The sequence below is a fragment of the Zea mays genome, chromosome 3 (genome assembly GCF_902167145.1).
Source record: "Zea mays cultivar B73 chromosome 3, Zm-B73-REFERENCE-NAM-5.0, whole genome shotgun sequence".
In the NCBI taxonomy this organism is placed as follows: Eukaryota; Viridiplantae; Streptophyta; class Magnoliopsida; order Poales; family Poaceae; genus Zea; species Zea mays.
In genome coordinates, this window is record NC_050098.1 from 89,303,408 (window position 1) to 89,323,105 (window position 19,698).

The window sequence follows — 19,698 nt, forward strand, 5'->3', positions numbered from 1 at the left end:
ATACCGCTCAGTGCGATGACAGGGAGAAAGTCCTGTATGGTCCTCGTCTGTTGAGAGGAGCAGCTCAGTCTTGGTGGGAGTCTTATCTTGTCACCCATGCCAACCCCGACACCATCACCTGGGAAGAGTTCAGAGGAAGCTTTCGTCAGTACCATGTGCCTGCAGGTTTGATGACAGTGAAGAAGGAGGAGTTCCTGGCTCTCAAGCAAGTGTCATCGTCTGTCAGTGAGTACCGGGATAGGTTTCTGCAGTTGTCTCGCTATGCTCCTGAAGATGTCAACACCGACGTCAAGAGACAGTACCGTTTCCTGAGAGGCTTGGTTGACCCTCTTCAGTATCAGCTGATGAATCATACCTTCCCGACATTCCAGCACCTGATTGACAGAGCAATCATGATAGAGAGGAAGCGTAAAGAGATGGAGGATCGCAAGCGCAAGATCAGTGGACCCCAGCCTGGAAGCAGCAATCGTCCTCATTTCTCAGGCAATCAATCTCAGTAGTTCAGGCAGAACCAGCGTCCACCTCAGCAGCAGCAGCAGTTCCAAAGGCAGTATCCTCAGCACCAGTATCAGAATCGTCAGAACAATCAGTCAGGAGGAGGTCAGTTCCAGAGGCAGAATCAGCAGGCACCTCGTCTTCCTGCCCCAGCAAACCAGCAGAACAGTCAGGCAGCACCAGCTCAGGCTGGAAACAGAGCATGTTTCCACTGTGGAGAGCAAGGCCACTGGGTGATGCAATGTCCGAAGAAGGCAGCCCAGCAGCAATCAGGCCCCAATGCCCTGACAAAGCAGAATGTGTCTCAGCCTGGAGCAGGCAACCGCTCTCAACCGCGCTATAATCACGGGAGACTGAACCACTTGGAGCCTGAAGCAGTTCAGGAGACCCCCGGCATGATAGTAGGTATGTTCCCAGTCGACTCCCATATTGCAGAAGTGTTATTTGATATTGGAGCAACACATTCTTTCATTACTGCATCATGGGTAGAAGCACATAATCTTCCAATTACTAACATGTCAACCCCCATTCAAATTGACTCAGCCGGTGGTAGAATTCGAGCCGATAGCATTTGTTTGAATGTAAGTGTGGAAATAAGGGGGATAGCGTTTCCCGCTAACCTTATAGTAATGTGTACTTAGGAAATAGATGTCACCCTAGGAATGAATTGGCTAGATAAGTATCAGGCAGTTATCAGTTGTGATAAGAGGACAATCAAGTTGGTGTCCCCACTAGGAGAGGAAGTGGTGACCGAGCTAGTCCCGCCTAAGCTGAAGAAAGGAAGTTGTTATCAGATGGTTGTTGATAGCAGTGAAGCAGACCCAGTTGAGAGTATCAAGGTTGTGTCCGAGTTTCCAGATGTGTTTCCAAAGGACTTACCAGGTATGCCACCAGAGCGGAAAGTTGAATTTGCCATAGAGCTTCTTCCTGGAACCGCCCCCATCTTTAAGAGAGCTTACAGAGTATCAGGACCAGAGTTGGTTGAACTTAAGAAGCTGATCGATGAGTTGTCAGAGAAAGGTTACATTCGGCCAAGCACCTCGCCTTGGGCCGCCCCTGTCCTATTCGTGGAGAATAAAGATGGCACCAGAAGGATGTGTATCGATTATCGAGCTCTAAATGAGGTCACCATCAAGAATAAGTACCCTTTGCCCAGAATAGAAGATCTGTTTGACCAGTTGAGAGGAGCCAGTGTGTTCTCCAAGATTGATTTGAGGTCAGGTTATCATCAGCTCAGGATCCGACCTTCGGACATTCCGAAGACGGCATTCATTACCAAGTATGGTTTGTATGAGTTCACTGTGATGTCTTTCGGTTTGACCAATGCACCGGCCTTCTTCATGAATCTGATGAACATTGTATTCATGGATTATCTTGACAAGTTTGTGGTGGTATTCATTGATGACATTCTGATTTATTCTCAAAGCGAAGAAGAGCATGCAAACCATTTGAGGATGGTATTGCAGAGATTGCGAGAGCACCAGTTGTATGCAAAGTTGAGAAAGTGTGAGTTCTGGATCAGTGAAGTCCTGTTCTTGGGTCATATAATCAACAAAGAAGGATTGACTGTGGATCCGAAGAATGTGGCAGACATTCTGAACAGGAAAGCGCCAACAGATGCCCGAGGGATCAAGAGCTTCATTGGAATGGCCAAATATTATCGGCGATTCATTGAAGGATTTTCGAAGATTGTGAAACCAATGACAGCATTGCTAGGCAACAAGGTTGAGTTCAAGTGGACCCAAAAATGCCAAGAGGCCTTCAAAGCGCTGAAAGAGAAGTTGACTACAACGCCTGTCTTAGTCTTGCCTGATGTGCACAAGCCCTTCTCGGTGTATTGTGATGCTTGTTACACTAGTTTGGGATGCGTGTTGATGCAAGAGGGAAGAGTTGTGGATTACTCGTCCCGACAGCTGAAGGTTCATGAAAAGAATTACCCAATCCATGACCTAGAGTTGGCAGCAGTGGTTCACGCATTGAAGACATGGAGGCACTACCTGTATGGACATAAATGCGATGTTTACATAGACCACAAGAGTCTGAAGTACATATTCACTCAGTCAGAGCTGAATATGAGGCAACGAAGATGGTTAGAGCTGATCAAAGACTACGAATTGGAGATTCATTACCATCCAGGCAAAGCGAACGTAGTGGCAGATGCTTTGAGCAGGAAGAGTCAAGTCAATCTGATGGTCGCTCGTCCGATGCCTTATGAGTTGGCCAAAGAGTTTGACAGGTTTAGTCTTGGGTTTCTGAACAACACGCGAGGAGTCACAATTGAGTTGGAACCTACCCTGGAGCGGGAAATCAAAGAAGCGTAGAAGAACGATGAGAAGATCAGTGAGATCCGACGACTGATTCTAGATGGCAGAGGCAAAGATTTTCGGGAAGACGCAGGAGGTGTGATATGGTTCAAAGACCGCTTATGTGTTCCCAATGTCCAGTCTATTCGGGAGTTGATCCTCAAGGAAGCTCATGAGACAGCCTATTCAATTCACCCCGGTAGTGAGAAGATGTATCAGGATCTGAAGAAGAAATTCTGGTGGTACGGAATGAAGAGGGAAATCGCAGAGCATGTGGCCATGTGTGATAGTTGTCGAAGGATCAAGGCAGAGCACCAGAGACCAGCTGGATTATTGCAACCGTTGCAAATTCCTCAGTGGAAATGGGATGAAATCGGTATGGATTTCATAGTCGGATTGCCTCGCACTCGAGCCGGCTACGATTCTATTTGGGTAGTAGTGGACCACTTGACCAAGTTAGCCCACTTCATACCTGTCAAGACCAACTACAGCAGTGCAGTATTAGCAGAATTGTACATGTCTCGGATCGTTTGTCTTCACGGTGTGCCAAAGAAGATAGTGTCAGACAGAGGAACGCAGTTCACCTCTCATTTCTGGCAGCAGTTGCATGAAGCCTTGGGCACACACCTGAATTTCAGTTCAGCTTATCATCCAAAGACAGATGGTCAGACCGAAAGGACCAATCAAATCCTCGAAGACATGTTGAGAGCTTGTGCGTTGCAAGATCAGTCCGGATGGGACAAGCGATTGCCTTATGCAGAGTTTTCCTATAACAACAGTTACCAGACCAGCTTGAAGATGTCACCATTTCAGGTGCTCTATGGAAGGAGTTGTAGAACTCCATTGCAATGGGATCAGCCTAGAGAAAATCAAGTGTTCGGGCCAGACATTTTGCTTGAAGCTGAAGAGAACATCAAAATGGTTCAAGAGAATCTGAAGATAGCGCAATCAAGGCAGCGAAGCTATGCAGACACAAGAAGAAGAGAGCTGAGTTTCGAAGTTGGAGACTTCGTCTATCTGAAAGTGTCAGAAGGTTCGGAGTGAAAGGCAAGCTAGCACCCCGCTACATCGGTCCGTATCAAATCCTCACAAGGCGTGGAGAAGTGGCCTATCAGCTCAGTTTGCCAGAAGGTTTGTCCGCAGTGCATGATGTTTTTCATGTGTCTCAGTTGAAGAAGTGTCTGCGTGTGCCAGAAGAGCATTTGCCAGTCGAAAGTCTGGAGGTCCAGGAGAATTTGACCTACACAGAAAAACCAGCGCAAATCCTTGAGACTGCAGACAGAGTCACCCGTAGGAAGACCATCAGAATGTGCAAAGTCAGATGGAATCACCACTCTGAGGAAGAACCAACCTGGGAGCGTGAAGATGATCTGATGGCCAAATACCTTGAGCTCTTTGCTAGCCAACCTTGAATCTCGAGGGCGAGATTCTTTTAAGGGGGATAGGTTTGTAACGCCCTGAATTTGGGGGTAGAATTTTTTTCTTCTTTTCTCTCACCAAATTCGGGCGTTACTCTCTTTTCTCTTCCCGTTTCGCTCTTTCTTCCCAATTTCAAACCAGTATAGTGACAGGTGCCCGTGTCATGTATAAACCAAAACCTAAGTGTCATGGGTGTTGCATCATGCCGAAACACATTTCTTTGTTTGATGTCGCGTGTTCGTCTCGTTCTGTCTCGGATTTCGATTCGCGATTGGAGCCCGTGTCGTGCGTCTCGGATTGGGTCGTGCGTGTCGCGGGTTTTGATCCGCGAAGTGGCCTGGCCCAACCCAACCCAACCCAACCCGGCCCGGCCCGCACGCCCCTGCCCACCTCCCCATGCGCCCCCTCCTCCTCTCCCTCTCTCATTTGGATTTCCCGCGCAGCAACCTCTCTCTCCCCGTGGTGCCCTAGGTTTTGGAGACGGTGATCGCCGGAGTTGGATCCCCGGAGGTGAGTTTCCCCCTCCCCTTCCTCTCCCTCTCTCTCCTTCCACTCCCCTTCTTCTTCCCCTGCGCGCCCTCCCCTGCCCGTCGCGCGCGCCCCCCGACGAGCCGTCCCCGCGCCGCCCCATCCCGGCCGCGCGCGCCCCCCGGCGAGCCGCCCTCGTGCCGCCCCCATCCCGGTCGCGCGCGCCCCCCGGCGAGCCGCCCCCGCGCCGCCCCATCCCGGCCGCGCGCCCCCCCGGCGAGCCGCCCCCACGCTGCCCCATCCCGGCCGCGCCCGCCCCCCGGTGAGCCGCCCCCGCGCCGCCCCATCCCGGCCGCGCCCGCCCCCAACGAGCCGCCCCCGCGCGCTCGCGCCCTCCGGCGAGCCACCCCGCCCCGCCCTCGACCCGCGCCGCTCCCGCGGCCGCGCCCTCCCCTGCGCGTGCCCTCCGGTGAGCCCCGCGCCCCCCGGCGAGTCCCCTCCCCTCCCCGCGCCCGGCGAGCCTCGCGCCGCCCCAAGGCCCGCGCGCTCGCGCCCTCCCGCGGCCGCGCCCGCGCCGCCCCGGTGAGCCTCGCGCCCTCCCGGCCCCGCGCCCCCTGCCCGCGTCCGGCGATGGCGGCTCGGCCCCTGCCCGCCGCGCCCTCGCCTCGCCGAGCCCGCCCCGTCGCAAGCCCCCGCTCCCTGGCCGTGCCCCGACGGCTGCGCCCTCGTCGCGCGCCCCGGCGGCCGTGCCTGGTCCCATGTCCCTGCCCCGGCGACTCGCGTCCCACGTGCCTCACGGTTCGCGTGCCTTCGGCACGCGTAACGTGCTTTCGCGCGTGCGACCGTAGTCGCATTGCGCTTAATCTCGTTTTAATCTATTTTAAATTGTTTAGTCGAAGTGCTGCTTCGCGCGCTTCGTCGCGCGACGATTCTTTTAAATTATAAATATTGGTGTTGTGTTGCTCGCTTCGTCGCACGACGATCTATTTTAATTTCAGGTTGTTTAAGGTGCGATGTCACGCGTCCAGACGCGCGACGTTTCACTTTAAACTCAGCCCTGTTGGCGTATGCCGTCGTGCGCTTCGTCGTGCGATGCTTAATGTCTCTTTAAAATTAGTGCAAGTGTCTCATTGTGCGCTCTGTCGCGCGGCGAGTCGTTTACTTCTTAATTCAATCTAAATGTCGCGTTGTACGTCTCGACGTGCGACCACTCCCTTTCATTCACCTTCAATTGTTTACAATGATTAAATGTGGAGCTCGACTTTACTTTATGCTGAACGTAGTGTCCAAATTAATTCCCTTACATTGAGCGAGTAATTTAATCCATAATCATGTAACATGATCGTTTCTCGACTGTCTTTTTCTCTTTCCCTCTTAGCCTTAATTGCGAACCCGCGTGGAATGTCTGTTTATTTACTACATTCTATCGTATGGTGTATTGTTCTTTTGGTATTAAATGTGTGGATGTATGTATGTTTGCGCTCGCATAGAGAACGATCTGGTTGAGGAACCTGAAGAACTCACAGGAGAAGCCCCTGAGAAGTAGTCGGTTGGTGGAGGCAAGTGTCCCTTGACCTATCTTTGTCCTATACATTCTTTAATTCACCTCCCGCATTACACAGTTATACCTAAGGATTGACTAGCTTTTGCTATCCATGTCCTTGTTTACCTATTTGGGTTGGATTATTATTGCTTAGTCTTATGCTATTGCTCAACTCTAATCAATGAACATGATGAGATTATCTATGATACACTATTTTCCCTTTTGATTATGATGATGGAACTTGTGGCCCTTAAGGGGACTCGAGCGGTTTCTCGAGTGCCTCTCCGTAAGGACCTGTTCGTTGGATGACCGCCCGGGAAAATAGTGCAACCATAAGGGTGGAATGGGGTGCCCTTAGCTGAATAATTAGAGGATCCGGGGTGTAGTTCGCTTAGCCGTCGTGTCGTCAATGGGGCTCGGTGTATGCGGCTCGCTCTGCCAAGTTTGGGTTCGCCCCTTGGGAAGGAGTGCGGTGCATTTAGGAAACATAACGGGCGGCTACAGCCCCGGGGAATCTTTGTAAAGGCTACGTAGTGATGTCCTGCTGGGCCACCTAGGTAGTGGTCAATGGAGAGTCATGATCTCCGGGCTGAAAGGGAATCACGGCTTGTGGGTAAAGTGCACAACCTCTGCAAAGTGTTTGAAAACTGATATATTAGCCGTGCTCGCGGTTATGAGCGGCCAAGGGAGCTCCAGTGATTAGAGATACTTGATCAGAGATGTTCGGATTTGCAGGTGGCAATGAGATTGATGGTTCTTGGTAGTGACTCTGGTAATGGTAAGTAGTACCCTTTCCGTTTGGAAAGGAGTACGTTTGGGTTAATAACGTGGGTTAAACCTAAAACTTGGCTTTCTCTACTAGTAATAATAATCTGACCAACTAAAAGCAACTGCTTGACTTACCCCCCACATAAAGCTAGTCCACTACAGCCAGACAGGATACTTGCTGAGTATGTTGATGTGTACTCACCCTTGCTCTACACACCAAACCCCCCCCATCCCCAGGTTGTCAACATTGCAACCCCTGCTCAGGAGAAGATGAAGCTGTGGAAGGAGACCATCAGGAGTTCCAAGATTACGACGAGTTCTAGGCGTGGGTTAGCGGCAACCCCCAGTCGGCTGCCTGTGAAGGCCGCGTTTATCTACGTTTCTTTTCCGCACTTTGATTATTGTAAAGACTATGTGGATGTCTCAGACATATGATGTAATCGACTATTATTCCCCTTTTTAATATTATTTGAGCACTGTGTGATGATGTCCAGTTATGTAACTGCTGTGTACGTGAATTGCTGATCCTGGCACGTACGTGGTTCGCATTCGATTTGCCTTCTAAAACTGGGTGTGACAGTCTAGCTTCAGTAGCTTTGGCTTTGGCAGTATCTTCGGCATTAGCAGGCGCAACAATTTTTTTCTGGCAAAGCCCATTGCGGGGTCTTTTTCGATGGCTTGCATCACGTCCATCATCCACCGCTTCTTCAGACCCCCAGCATTTCCCTCGGCAGCCGAAGCAGTCTCCTTTCCTTCCAAGCTTTGTTCAACACCCTTCTCCTTTGACTGCAATAGGCTAGTCAGATTCGACCCCAGGGACTCAGCGTTGTAAATGGTAAGGGTTCAGTCATTACCTTCCGTATCTCTAAAACATCGATAGAGGAGGATGGAGAACGACCCACAGTCTTTCCTGGTACATCTTGTACCTTCATCTCCGCAGCAGCCATCTTGACAAGTTTTCGTTTTTGGGAGCCAAATCCTTCAGCTCCGCTAGAGTTTTTTGCTTCTTAACAACCCTTTGTTCTTCTTTGACGGAGCGGATGGCCTTTCTGTTCATAATACTCACAACCCTCTTTCTTTTCACCCCCCGGCCCCTTCGTCAAGTCTGTCGTAATCTGGGTATTCAAAGTTGAGAGCATCCATCACCCGATTCAACCTTCATTTTTCACGGGTGCCGAAGGCAGCTGTCATCAACTGATCTTCTTTCTTTGTGTGGTTCCCAAGAATTTCATTGCACATTGTTTCTAATAGCTCTAGCCCTTAAGTGCAAGGTTTGTAGAATCTTTTCTGGAATTTAAACCGATAAGGAAGTCGTACAAGTTCATACTTTTTTCCTTCTTCCTTCTTCTTCGGCATTCCCCACCCGCTAGAAGTTGGAAATGTTCTATTTGCTAAATATTCTTGCACCAAGTCCCTAGTGCTAATGTGCTCAGCCACGACTCTAAATTCTACTTCGGCCAGTTGGCAGGGGGACCCCAGTTGCATGTTGCACAAGGGTCGAGTCATGCCGAAGTTTAGTCTTAAGGGACTCATTACCATGCTCATGAGCGTCTCCCTCTTTTTCTCATTAGCCTTCACGTAGAACCACTCATTTGTCTAACCGGTCAACCTTTTAGTCCGGTACCATATCACAGTAGCCTTGGTGTCTTTTCGGTATGCAAAGTTATAGCACCCAAAGTTCTTGTGTAGACCATCGGACCTAGCCTTCGTCTGATAATGAAGTTCGTGCACCCGACCGAACCCTTCGACATTGACACTCTTTCCTTGGCTTTGAAGAGCCTAAATGTACACACTAAGTCTAACAATGGCATTGGGGGTCATCTGATGTAGGTAAAATTTTGAATTTCTTTGGAACCTCACCAATCATCTCGTAAAGGGGGAACCAAAGTCCTGCCCTGAAGAAGCTTTTAAAGACTATGACTTTATCATCTCTTGGCTCTAGAATCACCTCTTCCCTAGCAAAACGAACCAGTCTGTCATCGTTCTCTCCAAAGTATCCTAGTTTTTTCATTAAAATTAGATCCTCTGCCTTAACCGTGGATTTCCTAAATTAGATATGGCTGAGTTTGCTTGGGCTTAGGATAATGTCATCATCTTCATCTTCATTTTCACTATCAGCTTCGACGATAGTTGGTTTAGCTTCAGCATCAGCAGCACCTTCGGTGATAGTCTCTTCTTGCACAACCAATCCAGAACGCTTCATCATCTCCGAAATTGGAGCTGTCTCAGAAGTCCCAGTTTCATCTCCCTCGCGTTCCACCCTAGCAGTAGATCTTACTCTAGCCATTTTAGTGTTCAGTCTCTAATAGACGAAGCTGCATCTAAGCGATGGAATGTTTGTCCGAAGCATAAAGCAGCAAGCTTCGGCTATAGTAAAAATTTTCAGCAGTGCAACGGTGCAATAGCAATGAATGTTGTGGTAACTTCTCATCAACTTGTCTGTTTATATAGCCCCCCAGGAGAAGAAGGCAAACCGCCAAGACACACATACTGGCTGATCGGTGGACCGGTTAGCGCTGTGAATTTTACATTCGTTTTTTAAAAACAAGCTCAGGGAAGGTGTTTTTCGGACCTTCAACATCTCGAAGGCTTCGTATTTTTCGCGGATCGAGCTCGTTATGAAAAAACCGATCTAGCAAAGAGATGTTGAGGATCCTCTTCGTCGAAGGGGCTACTGTTGGGGCTCTTCCTCTCCGTCGAAGGTCCTCAAGATGAAGGATTGAAGGTGTCATTGACAAAGAGATGTTGAGGATCATCTTCTCTGTCGGAGGTCCTCAAGATGAAGATGTTATCTAAGGGTGTTAACAACGAATGCCGAAGCTACGGCCGAAGGATGATAGCTTCGGCTCAAGGTGGCGATGAACGTCAAGTATGGTGCCGAAGTCGAAGAGAAAAAGTCTAGTTAATCCTTGATGATTTATGTTACGATTATGTGTATGTGTAAAGGTCATAAATGTATTTCTGCTCGACCTGCGTCCCCTGCCTATAAATAGGTGAACAGTACCCCCGTACTGTTCACGCTGGATTGTAATCGCTCTCGCGTCAACACCTTCGAACAAGCCGAAGGTATCAATGTAACAGGAATCTTACTCATACGTTTATCATAATATATATATATATATTTGAATTGGTACATGAATGAATAATGTTTATTTGATATACATGAATTATTATTATCACAAATGATGAAGGTGTGTTCTTCAAGACCTTCGTCCGAGATTCACTATATCTGAAGGGAGATGGTGTTTCGAAGGACGAAGGTCCCTAATCTCTAACAATTGTGTTGCCTTGTTCTTGATCCACAACATTTGAGAACAAGTGAACAACAATAATAATTACTCATTTCATATCATATGTCAAAACAATATTACAATCCATATTGTGTATTAATAAAGTGATACAAAATGCATATTACATTTGTACCTTCAGCTTGCTCGAAGGTAAAAGTGCGAATACAACTTCTCCAATCTAGCGCGAACAATATGGGGTACTGTTCTTCTATTTATAGGTAAGGGACGTAGTCCAAGCAAAAGTACAATTATGACCCTGATATCTACACATTACTCTAATACAAATATCAAGGATAAACGGGTCTTTTCTTTGCTGACTCAATGTCACGTATAACCTTCATGACCATCTTGAGCTGAAGCTCTAACTCTTCAGCATTTTGTGCATGCCTGTTGCAGCTTCGGCACTCAATCCCTTTAGTTGCAAACAATTCCTTCATCCTGAGGACCTTCGGCAGACAAGGAGACCCCCAACCGTAGCCCCTTCACGGTGCTAGGTCGTTTTTTCATAACGAGCTCGATCCGCGAAACACACGAAGGCTTCTGAATGCCGAAGGTCCGAAAAACACCTTCCCTGAGCTTGTTATTAAAAAACAAATAAAAAATTATGGCCTGTGCTGATCCACTGATCAGTCAGTATATAAACAGATGGGTTAGTAAGAAGTTACTACAACATTCATTGCTATTGCATCATTGTGCTGTTGAATTTTTTTACTAAAGTCAAAGCTGTCTATGCTCTGCATTTGTTATCTGGTCTTCGAACAAGCGTTAAAATAATTGAAACTTAGCTTCGTCTCAAGAACTGAAATGGCTAGAATTAGGTCTACTGCTAGGCTGACAAATGAGGGTGGAGAGACTGAGGCCACTGAGACAGCTCCAATTCAGAAGTTATGAAATGCTCTAGATTGGTTGTTCAAGAGGAAGAAGGACCTTTTCCCGAGAAGGATAGTGTTAATGCCGAAGCTGAAAATGTTGTTGCCGAAGCTGATAGTGATGATGAAGAAGACGATGTCATCTTGAGTCTAAGCAAGCCAAGTCATGTTGAATTTGGGAAATCCACTATGAAAGTAGAAGACTTAGTTCTAATGATAATGCTTGGATATTTTGGGAAAAATGACGATGAACTGATAAGATTTGATGGAGACGAAGTGATTCTAGAGCCGAAGGATGATGAAGTAATAGTTTTCAAATGCTTCTTCCAGGCAGGGCTTTGGTTCCCTTTATATGAGATGATTGGCGAAGTTTTTAAAAAGTTTGAAATTTATGTTCATCACTGACTCAAAATGCTTTAGTCAGACTCAGCGTGTACATCTGGGCAATGTAGAGCCAAGGAAAATGTGCCAATGCCAAAGGATTCTGCAGAGTCCATGAACTCCACTACCAGACCAAAGCAAGAGCAGATGGTTTGCATAAAAACTTCGGATGCTACAACTTTGCATACCGAAAATACATGAAGGCTCCCATGATTGGGTACTGCACCAAGTGGCCTACTAGCTGGACTAACGAGTGGTTTTATGTAAAGGCTGACCAGAAGAGAAGGGAGAAACTCATGAGCATGGTGATGAGTCCCTTAAAGTTAAGTTTCGACATGACAAGGCCATTGTGCAATATGCAACTCGACTCCCCTGCCAGTTAGCTGAAGTAGAATTCAGAGTTGTAACCGAGCACACCAGCAGTTGGGACTTGGTAGGCCAACAAAACTTTTTCGACATCAGGTGGATGGGGAATGCCGAAGAGAAAAGATGAAGGGAATAAGTTTGAACTTGTAAGGCTGCCATATCGGTTTAAATTCCAAAATACTTTCAGCGGCCCTTGTGTCGAATGGCTAGAAATGATAGAAACAATGTGCAATGAAATCCTTGGTAATTACACCAAGAAAGAGGATCAATTGATGACTGCCGCCTTCGGTACCCAAAAGAAACGAAGGTTGAATCGAGTAATGGACGCCCTTGGCTTCGAATATCCCGATTATGAAAAACATGACGAAGAAGCTGGGGGGGGGAAGAAGAAGAGAGTTGTAAGTATTCTGAAAAGGCAAGCAATAAGATCTATTGAAGAAGCCAAACATAAGGCCATTTCAAAGAAGCAAATAACTTCAGCGGAGCCGAAGCTCTCGGCTCCTAAAAAGCAAAAGTCTTTGGCCTTGGGCCATATTTAGACGAAGGTGCAAGAGTTGCTAGAAAAAATCCCTGGTACCTGTTCATCTTCTTCTATTGGTGTGACGGAGATTCTGAAGGTAATGACTGAACCCTTCCCATTTGCTTTGCTAAGTCCTCTAGGATCAGATCTTACTAGCTTATTGCAGTCAAATGAGAAAGGATTTGAAAAAGGTGCTGAGGAAGAGAAGAACAAAAATGCTTCGGTGACCAGGGGGATGGGAGTGGTCAGAAAAAACAACGTATGATGGCTGTGATGAGGGCCGTGCACAAACCCCCCACCTATCGCGACAGAAAAAATTGTTCCTCCCGCTGATGCCGAAGCTGGTGAAATAGAAGTTGAAGACGAAAGCAGCGGAGGCCCTCTTGGGACCATGCTGTCAGAAATTGATTGGATTATAGCTGGGTTGGTTCCTGAGAGGGAAATGGATGAAGTTACTTCTATAGAAGTTATAGCTTCAAAAATGAACGAAATAGAAGAAGCTTCTTCGAAGGGCAAATATTTGGACCTACGGCACATGGGTGGCCAACAGCTCTCTGAAGAAGATATTTCTTGAAAGGGAAATTGGGTTAACCATTTCTTATAATTAATTTTGGTAGTTGATGATCAACACAAACACATGGACTAACTAGTTCGTCTAGATATTATTTATCACATGTGCATAAGGTTCAACACAAACCAAGAAAGAAATTAAGTTAGTGACACAATTAAAAATGGAGCCAGACTTAGAGTGTGCTAAAAAAAGGTGCACCGGATACTGTCTGGTGCGCTAGCCAGGCAACCTCTGAACCAGCCACTCTCGGGAATTCCAGGGCAGTGTCCGCTATAATTCACCGGACTGTCCGGTGAGCCAGCGGAGCAACGGCTCCCTATGCGCCAACGGTCGACTGTGCAGAGTGAATAATGATGAACAATGCCACACAGAAGTCAGAGCAGCAAAATCAGAGGTCACCGGACTGTCCGGTGCAGCAAGACGACAAGGCGCCCCAATGGTCAACTGCTCTGAACCCTAACGGTTGCGCTAACGTGACGCGCACCGGACTGTCCGGTGCGCCCATCGCCAGCAGAAATCAGCCAACGACTAGAAGTGGTTGGGAGGCTATAAATACCCCCAACCACCTCATTCACTCCCATCCTAGCCTTCTAAAATCTTCATTCATTGCAAGAGCAAAAGCCCAAAACTCCAAGACACAATCAAAGCAATCGATCCACTCAAATTTCCCAAAATCAACTCTAGTGCATTAGGACATGTGAGAGGATCAATTGTGTTCTTTTGTTGCTCTTGTCGCTTGGATTGGCCTTTTTCTTTTTCCCTTCTTATTCTCAAGAGACTTGTAATCGAAGCAAGAGACACCTAAGTGTGTGGTAGTCCTTGCAGGGTCTAAGTGACCCATGATATTAAGGAAAAGGCCACTCGGTCTAAGTGACCGTTTGAGAGAGGGAAAGGGTTGAAATAGACCTAATCTTTGTGACCTCATCAATGGGGACTAGGTTCTTTGGAACCGAACCTCGATAAAAACAAATCATCATGTTCACTTTCTTTGATCCTTGTTTGATTTGTTTTCCCTCTCTAATGTTTCCATGCTAGTATTGATTTGAGTTGGCTCCCATACGTCATCCGCATTCTTTGAGCAACTCTTAGCAAGAGAAACATTCTTTTGACTTGAATTTAATTCTAACGCTAACCCCTGAACTTATTGTGTGTTTAAGTTTATAAATTTCAGGTTTCACCTATTCACCCCCTTCTAGGCGACTTTCAATTGGTATCAGAGCCATTGCTTCATTAAGAGCCTAACAAACTCGAAGTGATGTCTGGAGATCACGCCAAGAGGGAGATCATGACAGGCGAAAAGCCCATGGGCTCGAGAAGGACTCTCTCAAGGGAGTACGACAACAAGTATAAGGAGGAATCCTATTCCTCCATCAAGTCACATCGGAAAGGTGACAAGAAGAAGAAGATGAAGAAAGTGGTCTACTACAAGACTGACTCTTCGTCACCCTCCACGTTCGGCACCGAGTCATTGACTACTTCTAAGCGCCATGAGCGCAAGAAGTATAGTAAGATGCCCCTACGCTATCCCCGTATTTCAAAGCGTGCTCCATTACTTTCCGTACCCCTAGGCAAACCACCATATTTTGATGCTGAAGATTATTGTATGTGGAGTGATAAAATGAGGCACCATCTAACCTCACTCCACGAAAGTATTTGGGATATTGTTGAGTTTGGAGCGTAGGCACCAAAGGTAGGGGACAAGGACTACGACTCGGACAAGGCCGCCCAAATACGACACTTTAACTCCCAAGCAACTTCTATACTCATCACCTCTTTATGTAGAGAGGAGTATAATAAGGTGCAAGGGTTAAAGAGCACCAAAGAAATTTGGGATGTCCTCAAAACCGTGCACGAAGGGGACGAGGTGACCAAGATCACCAAGGGCGAAACGATCGAGGGAGAACTCGGTCGATTCGTCCTCAACAAAGGGGAAGAGCTGCAAGCCATGTATAACCGGCTGAAGACCATGGTGAACCAAGTGCGCAACCTCGGGAGCACCAAATGGGATGACCATGAAATGGTCAAAGTTATTCTTAGATCCCTCGTATTTCGTAATCCTACTCAAGTACAATTAGTATGTGGGGATCCTAGATACAAGCTAATGTCTCCTGAGGAAGTTATTGGCAAGTTTGTGAGCTTTGAACTTATGATCAAAGACTCCAAACACATTGTCAACTTGGAGCAAGGCGCCACCTCTACACCCGAGGTGCAACCCATCACATTCAAAGTGACGGAAGAAAAGAACGAGGAGTCTACACCAAGTAGGCTTCCAATCGACGCCTCCAAGATCGACAATGAGGATATGGCGCTCATCATCAAGAGCTTCCGCCAAAATCTCAAGCAAATGAGGGGGAAGGATTACAAGCCCCGCTCCAAGAGGGTCTGCTACCGGTGTGGTAAGTCCGGTCATTTCATAGCTAAATGTCTAATTTCTAGTGAAAGTGATAGGGTCAAAGACAAGAAGGGGAAGAAGAAGGAGAAGAAGAGATACTATAAGAAGAATGGCGGCGATGCGCACATGTGCCGAGAATGGGACGCCACGAGAGCTCCACCGACTCCTCCTCCGATGAGGACACCGCCAACGTCGCCGTTAACAAAGGTCTCCTCTTCCCCAATGTCGGCCACAAGTGTCTCATGACTAAGGATGGCAAGAAGAAGAAGGTACACTCTAGAGCCATCCCCAAATATACTACATCTAGTGATGAGGGTAGCTCTAGCGATAGTGAGGATGATTTACTTTCTCTCTTTGCCAACCTTAGCATGGAACAAAAGAAAAAATTGAATGAATTAATTGAGACCATTAATGAGAAGGATGATCTCTTGGAATGCCAAGAGTCGTTAAAGAAAAAAAATTGTTAAGTTGGAAAATGCTTATGCTCAGGACATAGAAAAATGTGAAAACTTATCTAAGGAGCTTAGCATTTGTCATGATTCAATTTCAAGTCTTAGAACTGAGAATGCTAGTTTAGTTTATAAGATTGAAAAGTTGAATGTTTGCAATGAGTCAATTTCTAGTCTTAAAATGAAGAATGATAATTTAAATGCTAAGATAGAAGAATTGAATGTCTGCAAACCTTCTACGTCTATTGTTGCTCATGTTACTATTTGTACTAGATGTAGAGATGTTAATACTGATGCTATGAATGATCACCTTGCCATGATTAAACAACAAAATGATCACATAGCTAAATTAACTGCTAAAATTACTGAGCATGAGTTAGAAAATGAAAAATTTAAATTTGCTAGAAGTATGCTCTATAATGGGAGACGGCCTGGCATTAAGGATGGTATTGGTTTCCAACAGGGGAATCAAAACAACACCAAGCTTAATGCCCCTAAAAAATTATATAATTTTGTTAAGGGTAAGGCTCCCATGGTTCAGGATAGTGAGGGTTACATTTTATATCCTGCAAACTATCCCGAGCATAAAATTAGGAAGATTCATGCTAGGAAACCACATTCTGTTTCTCATCATGCATTTATGTATAAAAATGAGGCTTCTAGTTCTAGGCATACCACTCATATTAAAATGCCTAAGAAGAAAATTCCTAATGCATCAAATGAGCACAACATTTCATTCAAAACTTTTGATGCTTCTTATGTGCTAACAAACAAATCAGAAAAAGTAGTTGCCAAATATGTTGGGCGCAAACACAAGAGCCCAAAGACTTGTGTTTGGGTACCCAAGGTGCTTGTTTCTAATGTGAAAGGACCCAAGACCGTTTGGGTACCTAAGAACAAGGCCTAAATTTGTTTTGTAGGTTTATGCATCCGGTGGTTCAAGTTGGATAATTGATAGCGGGTGCACAAACCACATGACAAGGGAGAAAAGGATGTTCTCCTCATATGAGAAAAATGAAGATCCCCAAAGTTTGGTCAAAAGTTTGGGTAAAATAGCTATATCTCCTGACCATTCTATTTCTAATGTTTTCTCGTAGATTCTTTAGATTACAATTTGCTTTCTATTTCTGAATTATGCAAAATGGGCTACAGCTGTCTATTTACAGATGTAGGTGTTACTGTCTTTAGAAGAAGTGATGATTCAATAGCATTTAAGGGAGTGTTAGATGGTCAGCTATATTTAGTTGATTTTAATGACAAAAAAGTTGAACTTGACACTTGCTTAATTGCTAAGACTAACATGGGTTGGTTCTGGCATCGCCGACTTGCCCATGTTGGGACGAAGAATCTCCACAAACTTCTAAAGGGAGAGCACATTTTAGGACTAACCAATGTTCATTTTGAGAAAGACAGGATTTGTAGCGCATGTCAAGCAGGAAAGCAAGTTGGAGTCCATCATTCACACAAAAACATCATGACAACAGCCATGCCACTTGAACTACTCCACATGGACCTATTTAGCCCGATCGCTTACATAAGCATCGGCGAGATTAAGTACTGTCTAGTTATTATGGATGATTATTCTCACTTCACTTGGGTATTCTTTTTGTAGGAAAAATCTCAAACCCAAGAGACCCTAAAGAGTTTCTTAAGACGTGCTCAAAATGAGTTCGGATTAAGGATCAAAAAGATAAGAAGCGATAATGGGATGGAGTTCAAGAACTCTCAAATTGAAGGATTTCTTGAGGAGGAGGGCATCAAGCATGAGTTCTCTTCTCCCTACACACCTCAACAAAATGGTGTAGTGGAGAGGAAGAATAGAACTCTACTGGACATGGCAAGGAGCATGCTTGATGAATATAAGACTTCGGACCGGTTTTGGGCGGAAGCAATCAACACCGTTTGGTACTCCATCAACCAGCTCTACCTTTACCGAATCCTCAAGAAAACATCATATGAACTCCTCACTAGTAAAAAACCCAATGTTTCATATTTTAGAGTCTTTGGGAGTAAATGCTTTATTCTTATTAAAAGAGGTAGAAGTTCTAAATTTGCTCCTAAGGCTGTAGAAGGCTTTTTACTAGGGTGTGACTCAAACACAAGAGCATATAGAGTCTTCAACAAATCCACTAGATTAGTTGAGGTTTCTTGTGACATTGTGTTTGATGAGACTAATGGCTCCCAAGTGGAGCATGTTGATCTTGATGAACTAGATGATGAAGAGGCTCCATGCGTCGTGCTAAGGAACATGTCCATTGGGGATGTGTGCCCAAAGGAATCCGAAGAGCCCACACAAACACAAGATCAACCATCCTCTTCCATGCAAGCATCTCCACCAACTCAAGATGAGGATCAGGCTTAAGAAGATGAAGGAGACGATCAAGACGATGAGCCACCTCAAGAGAAGGACATTGATCAAGGGGGAGATGAAGACAATAATGACAAAGAAGATGATCAAGAGATTTGGGATCAAAGACCGCCACACCCAAGAGTCCACCAAGCAATTCAAAGAGATCACCCCGTCAACTCCATCCTTGGTGACATTCATAAGGGAGTAACCACTAGATCTTGAGTTGCTCATTTCTATGAACATTACTCTTTTGTGACTTTTATTGAGCCATACAGGATAGAGGATGCACTAAGAGATCCGGATTGGGTGGTGGCAATGCAAGAGGACCTCAACAACTTCACGAGGAATGAAGTATGACATTTAGTTCCACGGCCTAACCAAAATGTTGTAGGTACCAAATGGGTATTCCGCAACAAGCAAGATGAGCATGGTGTGGTGACAAGAAACAAAGCCCGACTTGTGGCAAAGGGATTGTTGGTCCTTGTTCTCGAATGCTATACATCAAGAACAAAGCAACACAATTGTTAACGATTAAAGACCTTCGTCCTTCGAAGCATTATCTCCTTTGGGATATAATGATTTTCAGACGAAGGTCATGAAGGGCATACCTTCATCATCTCAATGAATGAACATAAATAAAGTTTCATGAAACACATAAGAACATGAATAATCATTACAAATCATTAGATTATTTATGTTCTCCTCTTATAAACATGGATAAACATCAATGATATTGATATTACATTAATAACTTTGACTTGCCATAAGGCGAAAATGCGAGAGTAACGCGAGAATGATAACAATCCAGCGTCAACAGTACGGTGTTACTGTTCATCTATTTATAGGCACGGGACGCAGCCCAGACAAAATTACATCCATGTCCCTGACATTTACTCTTAATCATAAAGCAAACTATCAACGGCTAAGTAGTCTTTTCCCCTTTAGGTCGGTTTCGTCTTCCACCTTTGTCATCTTATTAAGCCGAAGCTCCTTTAACCACAGCTTCAGCGTCCGCCCGTTTTGCCTTCGGGTTGTATCTTCATATCACACATACTTTTACCAGAAAGAGAACCTTCATGTCACACCCGGTTTTAGAAGGCAAACCGAATGCGAACCATGTACGTGCCAGGATCAGTTATTCACGTACACAGCAGTTACATAATATGGACATCATCACACAGTGCTCAAAATAGTATTAATAAGGGAAATAGTCGATTACATCATACGTCTGAGACGTCCATATAGTCCTTACAATAAATCAAAGTGCGGAAAAGAAACGTAGATAACCGCGGCCTTCACAGGCAGCCGACTGGGGGGCTGCCGCTAACCCACACCTAGAACTCGTCGTAGTCTTGGAACTCCTGGAAGTCTCCTTCCACAGCTTCATCTTCGCCTGAGCAGTGGTTGCAATGCTGACAACCTGGGGGGGGGTTTGGTGTGTAGAGCAAGGGTGAGTACACATCAACATACTCAGCAAGTATCCTGTTTGGCTGTAGTGGACTAGCTTTATGTGG